The 11,222-nt window shown below is 37.0% G+C and overlaps 1 protein-coding gene and 1 non-coding gene across 2 annotated transcripts in view; both read right to left on the reverse strand.

Moving 5' to 3' along the window:
* The window catches only part of HERC1 (HECT and RLD domain containing E3 ubiquitin protein ligase family member 1), a 194,134-nt gene extending 184,040 nt beyond the window's left edge, over window positions 1–10,094 (reverse strand). Inside the window, exon 1 of the mRNA XM_040226709.1 lies at window positions 8,337–10,094. The gene's annotated coding sequence lies outside the window, so the exon portion shown is untranslated. The remainder of the gene's footprint in view (window positions 1–8,336) is intronic.
* TRNAS-GGA lies at window positions 2,557–2,628 on the reverse strand. The gene has a single exon. It is a non-coding gene; the product is annotated as a tRNA-Ser (tRNA).
* Window positions 10,095–11,222: the final 1,128 nt, after the last annotated feature.

The following is an 11,222-nucleotide window of genomic DNA, read 5'->3' on the forward strand; positions in this document are numbered from 1 at the left end:
GGACTATAAAGAAAGCTAAGTGCTGAAGAACTGATGCTTTTGAACTGTGGTGTTAGAAAAAGACTCTTAAGAATCCCCTGGACTGCAAGGAGATCCAACCAGTCAATCCTAAAGGAAATCAGTCCTGAATATTCATTGAAAGTGTTGATGCCGACGCTGAAGCTGCAATACTTTGGCTACCTGATGTAAAGAACTGACTCCCTGGAAAAGAGCCTGATGCTGGTAACGACTGAAAGTAGGAGGAAAAGGGGACGACAGAGGATGAGGTGGTTGGATGACATCACCGACTTGATGGACATAAGCTTGAGCAAGCTCTGGGAGTTGGGGATGGATAAGGAAGCCTGGCATGCTGCAGTCCATGGGGTCGCAAAGAGTCGGACATGACTGAGGAACTGAACTGAACTTAAGGCTTACTTTGAGGACTATACTGTCAAGCTCCCCTAGTTTCCATTTGTCAGGCCAATGACAGGCACTAGAGGATGAAAAGAAAGAGAAACCGAGGTCCTCATTTCCCTGGCTTTCTCCCCACCTGGGAGCCCTTCCCCTGTGGCCACAGGCCCTTGGCTTCCACTGCTCCCGCTCTCACCAGGCTTCAGTATTCCTTTTCCTGTCCCTGCTGGCTTAAAAGTACCAATGGCTTCTGGACACTGCAAAGCCTTGGGAACTTCACTATCCCTTGTTGCTTTCCTTAACTCCACCCAAATCTCTGTAACTAGTCTCTTTGTTTGCTGCCAGGACCCTCAGTAATACAGCTCCCTAGGCTTAGAATACCTCACTCTGCTTCCCAAGGCTCACAATGAACGGTTCACGCTAACTTATCAGACCTTAACTACCCATGTTCCTCAGCAGCCCTCTGTTTTGGTCAGGCAGGCATCCCTACCAATCCCTGCATGCATGCTGCATGCTAAGTTGCGTCAGTCGTGTCCGACTCTGTGTGACCCTATGGAGAGCAGCCCACCAGGCTCCTCTGTCCACGGGATTCTCTAGGCAAGAATACTGGAATGGTTTGCCATTTCCTCCTCCTACCAATCCCTACCATCACTCATCTGGGATGCACTCACTTCTACTCGGTACCCTTACTCATGTTGCTGCCTACCCCCCAAGAATGCCCACCCCTTCCTCTCTACCTAACAAGTCCTATACCTCCTTCAGTACAAATTCAGAACCTAATTCTCATCCACCAACCCCCAACCCCACCTCATTCCATTAAACCTGTTCTAATAACTTACTCACAGTTATCTTTCTTATCTTGGAATTCCCATTTTTCTTACACAGAAGTACTCTGAAAACTATGAAAGTAAATGTTAGGTATGGCACTATATGGTCTTTAATTGTTCACCACATATCTCCTAAAGGAAAGCAATCTGAACTACTTTAAGTTCCTTCTTTTACATTCCATCAAGAATATACACTAACATTAGAAATACAGTCCTTTTTTTTGACGAGTGATATATAAAAATATGTTCTAGTATAAAAAGTTTGATAACTAGCTGTGAGCAAAGTTACTACACTTTTAATTATTCTGTTTTCAATGTAACACGTTATAACAATGGATGCTATCAATCTTGGGTTTTTAGAACATCAGTGCACTTCCTAATGAAAGAACCCTTGAGAACAAAATAATAAAATTATCAATTTGTCAAGTTCAACAATCTGTTATGCAAATAGATGCAATTATTCCAGAAATGCAAATAGTAACGTCAGCATATGCTGCTGCTGCTGTTAAGTCGCTTCAGTCGTGTCCGACTCTGTGCGACCCCATAGATGGCAGCCCATCAGGCTCCACCGTCCCTGGGAGTCTCCAGGCAAGAACACTGGAGTGGGTTGCCATTTCCTTCTCCAATGCATGCAAGTGAAGAGTGAAAGTGAAGTTGCTCAGTCGTGTTCGACTCTTAGAGACCCCATGGACTGCAGCCTACCAGGCTCCTCCGTCCATGGGATTTTTCAGGCAAGAGTACTGGAGGGGGTTGCCATTGAGCTCCTCATCATATGCTCTTTGTAGAGAAAAATCTCCTCCCTCTTCTTTAGAACCATCTATTTGCAAGTACTTAAAGCCTAAGTCATGGCAATCATAACATTTTTGGTAAATTTATCCTCACTAAACTCCCAATGATATATCCAACTTATATTTCAAGAACTCATTTTTATGAGGCTCCCTAAAATAAAGAATGGAGAAATAGCAAACTCAGTGGTAAAGAATATGCCTGCCAATGAAGCAGACTTGGGTTTGAGCTCTGGGTCAGGAAGATCCTTTGGAGAAGGAAATGGCAACCCCACTCCAGAATTCTTGCCTGGGAAATCCCATGGACAAAGGAGCCTGGCAGGCTACAGTCCATGGGGTCACAGAGTCAGATACAACTTAGCTACTAAGCACACACACAGGAAGCAGGTACTATGGCTAGATCCTCACACAATCTCAGAATTGTTGTCGTGAAGTCGCTCAGTCGTGTCCGACTCTTTGCGATCCCATGGACTGTAGCCTACCAGGCTCTTCCCTCCATGGGATTCTCCAAGAAAAGTACTGGAGTGGGTTGCCATTTCCTTCTCCAGGGGATCTTCCCAACCCAGGGATCGAACCCAGGTCTCCTGCATTCCAGGCAGACACTTTAACCTCTGAGCCACCAGGGATGCAAATATGATTCTGAGAAGAAAAAACAAAACTTAAGAGAGTATTAGAAAGAACTAATGGTATATCAAAAGAAACAGGGGATGGGCAAGGAGACATTACAGTACCAAATACTAACTGGCTTCAAAGTAACAAAACTGCTGAGCCTGCACACACCTAGAGCTTGGGCTCCACAACAACAGAAGCCAACACAATGAGAAGCCTGTGCACCACAATGAAGAGTAAACCCCACACGATGCAACTAGAGAAAGCCTGCACACAGCAACGAAGACCCATGTTACAAAAAAAAAAGGTACAAATGCATCTTCACTAGGAAAATCTATTACACACAAAGCACAGTATGCCTACAGGACTCAAAACCCAGATGAGAAGGATGTGCAAGCAACTGGAATATAGTATGGTAACACTACATAACAAAAGTTACCCAGAAGGAGCTGTGGATAATACTGAGAAAGAAGAAGAGAATGCTCAGGACACAAGAAATACCCCAAAAGTTAAGCGATGAGGGCCTAAAAGAAAACAGTCATAATGGATTGGGTTTGTGAGGAGATAAATTTTAAGGATATTTAGAAGGTATACTCAATAAGACTAGGCTCAATCAACATCTGCATTATGCAATTTTAATTAAGAATAAGGTAATGCTTAAACTAAAAAATATCCTATTCATCGCAGTCTTTTAGAGTAGCAGAAAAGAAAAAAAGGTATAAAGAACAAAAAGAAGAAACAGTCTTAAGTCCACCAATAAGAAACTGGTTAAATAAATAATACACAGGACTTTCCTGGTGGTACCCTGGATAAGAATCCGCCTGCCAACGCAAGGGACACGGATTCAATCCCTGGCTGGAGAAGATTCCACATGCCAACTAAGCCCTTTCACCACAACTGAGCCCATGCTCTACAGCCCTCAAGCCACAACTACTGAGGCCATGTGCTGCAGCTGCTGAAGCCCGTGCACCTACAGCCTGTGCTCCCCAGGAGAAGCCACTGCAATGAGCAGCCCATGTACCACAATGAGGAGCAGCCCTAACTCGCCACAACTGAAGAAAGCCCATGTGCAACACAGAGGATTTTCACGTAATCTCAAAATACCACACTTCCTAGATTAATTATCAGTTACAAAGGAAGTAGGGGAATGCGCACTTAAGAGTAAAGTGATCAGGTAACAGCCTCCACTTTAATGATCAAATTGAGCATCACCTATAATGGAAAAAATGGCATTAGGTGCCTTGTGAGGTGACGCAAAAAGCATATTATCACTTATATAGTGATCATGAAATTCATACATAATCTTAAAGAAACAATCAGCAAATTCAGATTGTAGTATATTATGTAAGACAAATGGCCTAGATTAATTCTTCAATAAAGTTAGTATCACTGAAAAAGAGGGGAGGGAGGCAAGGGATTGTTCTAGACTAAAAGAGACTAAAGTGACAAAGAACCCAAAAGTAATATGTGAATATGACTGAATTGTGAATCAGAAAAAAAAAGGTATAAAAGATAAGTGGAAGACAAAAATTTAAATACAGACACTGCATATTAGATAATGAATTCATGTTATTTTCCTTAGGTATGATAAAGGTATTGTGGTTACACTGGGAAATGTCCTTATTTTTAGGAGATGCACACTGGAAAAAAAAAATTTTTTTTTTGAGGTTGAGGGGGTGAGGGAATATCTTAGTGACTACAACTTCTCTCACATAAAGCAAATTGTGTGGGGGGTTGGGGGTGGGGGTATGTTTAAAGAAAAGAAAAAAAGCACCCACAACAAAGTGTTAAAATCTATGAAACTAAAGGAAAAGCACATAGGAGTTTGTTGTACTATTCTTCAACTTTTCTATAGATTTAAAATTTTTTCAAATAAGAGTTTGTGGAAGTGGGCAGAAATAGCTAAATCAAGCATAGATGAGCTTCAGTAATAAAAATGAAGGGAGAAAAAAAATTATCTTTTTTTTTAAAAAGAAAAAGACTATCTTTTACAATAAGAATATACAGAGGAGTTAAATGATACATATGGTTTTTCTATTATTAACCATGTCCTTCCTGGTGGAGCATACGTAACAAACCCATTGATTCCTAGAGTATCTGTATTAATCAAATACCACTTTAAATTTCCCTGAAACATGGTTATTTGAAGTAATTATAATGATATCATCTTTGTAAACTCAGAATTAGAATAAGGAATCTTACTCAAAATGGACTAGGGCGGTCCCATAAACATAGACCCTAAGTTGCCTACCCTTCTTAGAAGGAAGATAAAAACCAGACAGCAAGATGACAAGTTTACTTAAGCTTGTGCTCTGTACAAAGTACACAGAAGGAAGCTAACGGGCAGGGAATAACTGGTTCAACAAAAATGAGAAGGCAGATCTTTCCATCTCTTAAATCTTTAACCCGCATCTTCATTGTTTTGAAACAGTTATGAATTTTTTATATTAGAAAACATCAAAGCTAATCTATTGTAACATGACTGGTGGTAAATTACAATAGAAAAAAATCTACATGGCAAAGTTAATTTGGAAATGAGCTTAACTATCTATGACTATGTTCCTTGAGAATTCACCTTTAAATAAAACAATGAAGTTACACTATGAAGAACTGACAAAGGAGGAATGGAAAGCTTTTCTTCCTTCCTTCATCTTGAATCCTACCTCCCTCCTGAAAATCTCTCATTAACAGAAAATAGCAAAATTTGAAAATAATTCCATCTCCGTAAAAGTAATCAAGCTGTATATTTAGTTTACATACACTTCTATGAAGATATATGATACTCTGATTGAAAGGTTTTAAACTTTTTAAAAAATAAAACACGTAGATGCAAGACTAACAAAACATATACAGGATCTATAGGCTAAAACTTGCAAGTCACAGATGAAAGAAATCAAAGGAGTTCTAAATAAATGAAGAGTTACGCCATGTTCCTAGAGTGGAGGACTAAATATAAAAATGCCTCCAAATGATCTAGAGATTTAGTACAATATCTATCAAAATCACAGCAAGATTTTTTTGCATCTATAGATGAACTTACTTTAAAATTTATAAGGAAATGCAAAAGAACTAGCATGCCTAAAATCATAAGCTTTACTATCAATTTAAAACTAACAAGGAAATATTAAGAGATGTAAATACAATATAATCTAATCCTCAAAAAGAAAACATTTTGAAAATAAGATCATGCCAAAAACCTGCTTGGGCAAAGAGAATGATTAACAAAGCAAACTACTAGATGTAGTCATGAAAACAGAAAGCGAGAGTTGCTAAAGAACCAATTTCAAGTATAAAAAACCCTTCCACAACCAACACAATAGGCTCCTTTCCCCTTCCACCACTGCAACAGTATATTGATAATTAGAGATGGTTACATAACCCCCACACAACACACAAACTCACTAAAAAAGCCCATATTTAGACTGTTTCAAAACACTTATACTTTATTCTTTTTAATGTTTTCTTAAGAGTCTCAGTTACTTGTCTTTTAATCCAGTATAGTGTAAAAAGAGTTTTTTCCACATCAAACTACAAAACAATCAATGATCCCAAATTCTACAGAAAAAAAACACACTAAAATAAAGCTTTATAGTACGTGCAGTACCCGCTCTGATCTGCAAGAAATATGTTCCAAGATCCCTAAGTGGATACCTGAAACTACAGCCAGTACCAAATCCAAATATATTATGTTTTCCCTATACATACACTGGGCTTCCTTGATAGCTCAGTTGGTAAGGAATCCGCCTGCAATGCAGGAGACCCCAGTGCGATTCCTGAGCCGGGAAGATCTGCTGGAAAATGGATAGGCTACCCACTCCAGTATTCTCGGGCTTCCCTTGTGCCTCAGCTGGTAAAGAATCTGCCCGCAATGTGGGAGATCTGGGTTCGATCCCTGAGTTGGAAAGATCCCCTGGAGAAGGGAAAGGCCAGCCACTCCAGTATTCTGGCCTGGAGAATTAACTCCATGGACTGTACAGACCATGGACTTATACAAACACTTTTACATTATATATACTTATACATTATGTACATTATATGTACGTATACATATGCAATACATATATACATTATAAAGTTTAATGTATAAATTAGGATAGTAAGAGATTAACAATGATAAAATAGAATATAACAATATACTGTAAAACAGTATATATAACAATATACCATAATAAAAGTTATGTGAATTATGGTCCTTCTCTCAAAACATCTTATGGTACAAATATAATGCCCTTCCCATCTTAACTAAGCACTTATCATACACTTTAGCCATAACTTAAGCAATTTGAAGTGCATCAGCAAAACTATTACAAATTTTCTATTTCCTTCCTCACAATTTCACAGGTAGAAGATTCATTCTTATCATAAAGTTTAGCAACCTCAGCATACGATTTTCTTTATGAAGTTGAGAACTTTCACTTTTCCCTTAAAGGAAGCACCTGACTGTTTCTTTGGCATATCCGAATTACCAGCATCACTGCTTTTGTTGTATTTTAAGTAAAATAAGGGTTCCTTGAATTCAAGCACTGTACAAAGGGGTTCAGAACCACCAAAGATTTAATCAAGTTACTCAGAATGGCAAACAATTTAAAAATTATGAATTATTTCTGGAATTTTCCATTTAATATTTTCAGACCATGGTTGACAATGGTTAACTGAAACTATAGAAAGTGAAACCATGGATAAGGGGTAACTACCATACTCACTGCCTCCTTAACTTAATCTAACCCCAAACAGGTTTTTTAATCTATTCGCCCTGTTACTAACAGGTCAGCTATTAAACTGTGTGTACTAGGGAAGGGACCGCACATCTCAGTTGGCCCAGGAGGCCATCATTTTATGCCTATTGTCCCTGCATGTACCTTTTTTACTAAGACCAAATGCCTATGAATATTCTCTTTTAAGAACACAACATGTTAGGTTTATAAGGCTATATATATATATATATATATAATTTTGAAACAATTCTCTGAGTATATAAAATCTAGAAAAAAATCTCAAGAACTACACATTAGAATTTAACAGTAGTTACTCTGTGTGGTGAGGTAGTTTTTACTTTTTTATTTTCCTCTATACCACCTAAAAAGTACTGTTTCCAATTAACACATACTATCTTTTACACTTAGGAGGGAGTTCCATTTGTCAAAATGCAGGTTTTCTTTCTGACCCAAGTCATCTCATTCCAAAAGCATGCACTACTCTTACATGTTATTCATTATGAACTGAGGCAACGTGATTTAGTATACGAAATTTCAGCCTTTAGGATGTACCATATCTAAACTCAATAACCAGATTTGGACTCCCCTGGTGGTCTAGCAGTTAAGATTCTGTGCTTCCAATGCAAGGGGCACAGGTTTGGTCCCTGATCAAGGAAGTTCTGCATGCCATGTGGTATGTGCCCCCGCCAAGGAAAAAAAAAAAATCAAAACCCAGTTTTGTAGAAAATATAGGACCTACCTGCCTTTCAGGATTATTTAGAGGATCAAACAAGAGTCTACATGAATGTAGAATGAAGTACAAATGCAAAATGAAGTATACTTATGTGAGCTATGATTACTACTACAAGCACATGAACAAACTGTGGAACCTCAGATCTCATATGTAAAATGAAGGGGTCTTATAAAGTAAGCTCCAATTCCCTTCTACTTCTGAAATTCTGATATAACAGTGTCCTCTTAACTCAGCATTCTACTTACATTCATCTAATCTATATTTTTGAGAGGTGTACCTTTATGGATAACAGTTTCCAGGTTTCCATGTTTTCTATCTTCACTGGGACACAGTCAGCTCTCCACATTCTTCTCTCAGACACTGACTGCCTGAAAGGTAAAGAAAATACGTATGGTCCTTCGAAGCAGAGTTTATATCCTCTCTTAATCTAGCTTGTATTTCACGATCTCCATCTGCCACATCTTGCAGCGTAGAGCAGTGGCTATGCACAAGGACTCTGGAGCCAGGTGCCTAGGTTTAGATTCTGGTTCTGCTGTATCAACAACTCTGCAGTGTAACCTTGAACTATTTGCTTAATCTCTCTGTGCCTCAATTTCCTTATCTGTAAAACTGGGATAACAACAGTGCACCTACTGGATAAGTTTGTTGTAAAGATTAACAAATTACAAATTATATGTAAAGGACTGAAAACAGTGCCTAGCATGTAATGTTATATATGACTGAAGTCCCTTCCTAACATGGCTTCTCTAAAAGTATAATGCTCACAGGCTAAGATAAAACAAACAACATTTGCCTCTTTCTTTTATTCTCAATGGAAAAATGTCTTATTTTTTAAATATTTCTTTATTTATTTTTAATTGGAGGATAATTGCTTTATAGTATTGTTTCTGCCATATATCAACATGAATCACCCACACATACACGTATATACCTTCCATCTTATTATTTGTCTATCAAAAATTTCCCCACATCACTGTAGTGAAGTAACACACACTCATCATCATTAGACATTTTTCTTTATTCTCTGTTCAAACCGAATTCATATTTCCCAAAATATGTTTTCTCTGGAAAACTTGTTCCACTAGTTCTTCAGGATGCTATGGGGGAACAGTGGGAAGCCTCAGTTATCAAATAAATTTGGAAAATGTTGAGTTAATATTAAACAGATTCCTTATTGTAGGTCTTTTACATGTTAACATGTACTATATCAAGAATCAAGAGAGGAAAAAGTACACATAGTACATCAGTTTACTTGACCTCAAAACCTTTTTGTCAAGGATCTACACTGGGAAGTGCTGCTGCTCTAGTTCTTTGACAACTTTTAATACAAAATATGCTATGTTACATTAACTCAAAATTTCTTAAATCTGATTCACACCAAAACCTATTCTCAAATTCATGCCAAGAAATCAGACTCAAAAAACTAATAACTGCTGCCTTGAACAAATTACTTTTGAAATTTCTGAAAATGAACACTGACTGCAAAAGAACAAACCCCAATGACCAGCTACACATGCTACGAGACAAGCTGTTATCTCATGATGGGATGTTCAGCTATTTACTAGCCAAATGTAAAACTCTATAGTGATTCAAGATTCCCAAGTTTTCTCTGGATTTTCAATAATAAAGATCTGCACTCTTTCCTTTTTAAAAGAATCCAGCAGAGAACCTTGTCAAATCATCCCAGAACCCATTCAAATATAAATACAAGGCCCAAAATGTACAATTTACACTAGTGAAGGACTATCCTAAAAAACACCATCTTAAAAAAAAAACAAAACATCTAATACATCAACAACAGAATTTTACTATTTTGCAGTCCCTAATGAATGATCATCAATAACTGCCAATATCACAAAAAGAGAACAAGACCTGATGGAACACAGATTTCTCCTATGAAGCACACCTACCAAAAGAAAAAAAAAAAAAAAAAAACCTGACAAATCTATCAATTTACTACAAGAAATTCAGGGGACAGAATGTGTTAAATGACATTTACAGTACAGAGACGCAATCAGCAAAATGAGGCTATGGGAAACTTCTCAAAAACCTGGTTTCTTAAATTAACAAAAAAAAAGGAAAAAAAAAAAGGAAGGAGAGCCTAAAGATTAAAAGTGATTTAATATACAAGATAATTGTAAACTTATTTGGAATCCACTTCAAGCAAACTGTGTATGTATATAAAACAATCAGAAAAATATAAAACCTGACTACATGTTTGATGACATTAACACCTTGTTATAAAATTTTTTAAGATAATGGTATTATGCTTACTTAATAAAAAGAAAAAATGACTATCTTTTAGAAGTCATATTGAAATACCTAAAATTTACAAATTAAATATGTCCAGGATATGGTTAAAAAAAGTCCAGAACTGGGAGTGTGTAGTGGTAGACAGAAATATAAAGAAAATAAGATTGTGTATAATAATTCATGAAGGTTCAATGATAGGTACATGAGAGTGCTTTATACTTTTCTTTCTACTTTTAGTATATGTTTAAAAGATTTTGTAATAAAAATATTTTTTAAAATAAACACTGTCTTGGAATTGAATTATCTACCTAGGACTGTAAATAGCCTCTATGTATTCCCATAAAAGATTAATGCACAGTCATGCATAAGTGAATTTAACTTTACCATGAACAAATCATGTTTATAAAGTATAAAATCATTTGCAAGAATTTCACAAATACTCAATATGTTAAACTCTATGTTATTAATTCTTATTAACAAGCCTGTTAATAATATCCAGCCAGTTTATGGCTTTCCATGAAAATAATTGTCTAATTATAATTTTTTTTAATTTTTATTTAAGTTGTAGACAGTATTGCAGAGTCATTGCTACTATTCCCGTGGGCTGATGGTACTTCTGGAATTTATGATCAGAAGACATATTGTATAAATGCTTCAGCTCACCAAGCTCCAAACAGGACTAGTTTTATCTTGTGTACAAGAACTCTTTCCTGCCTTCCTATAGTGAAATAAAGAGCCAAGCCAACAGATGGCAGACCAAGAGGGAGGGGGTGGTAACAAGGAGGCAATTATAAGATAGCACCACAGAAAAGGAGAATAACACTGAGAACTGAAAGATGCAACTTAAAAATACAAAACATTCAGCAATCATATAGATTTCTGAAAAACAATGTCACATTTTTTCAATCAT

This window comes from Oryx dammah, unplaced genomic scaffold (genome assembly GCF_014754425.2).
Source record: "Oryx dammah isolate SB20612 unplaced genomic scaffold, SCBI_Odam_1.1 HiC_scaffold_26, whole genome shotgun sequence".
NCBI classification, from domain to species: Eukaryota; Metazoa; Chordata; class Mammalia; order Artiodactyla; family Bovidae; genus Oryx; species Oryx dammah.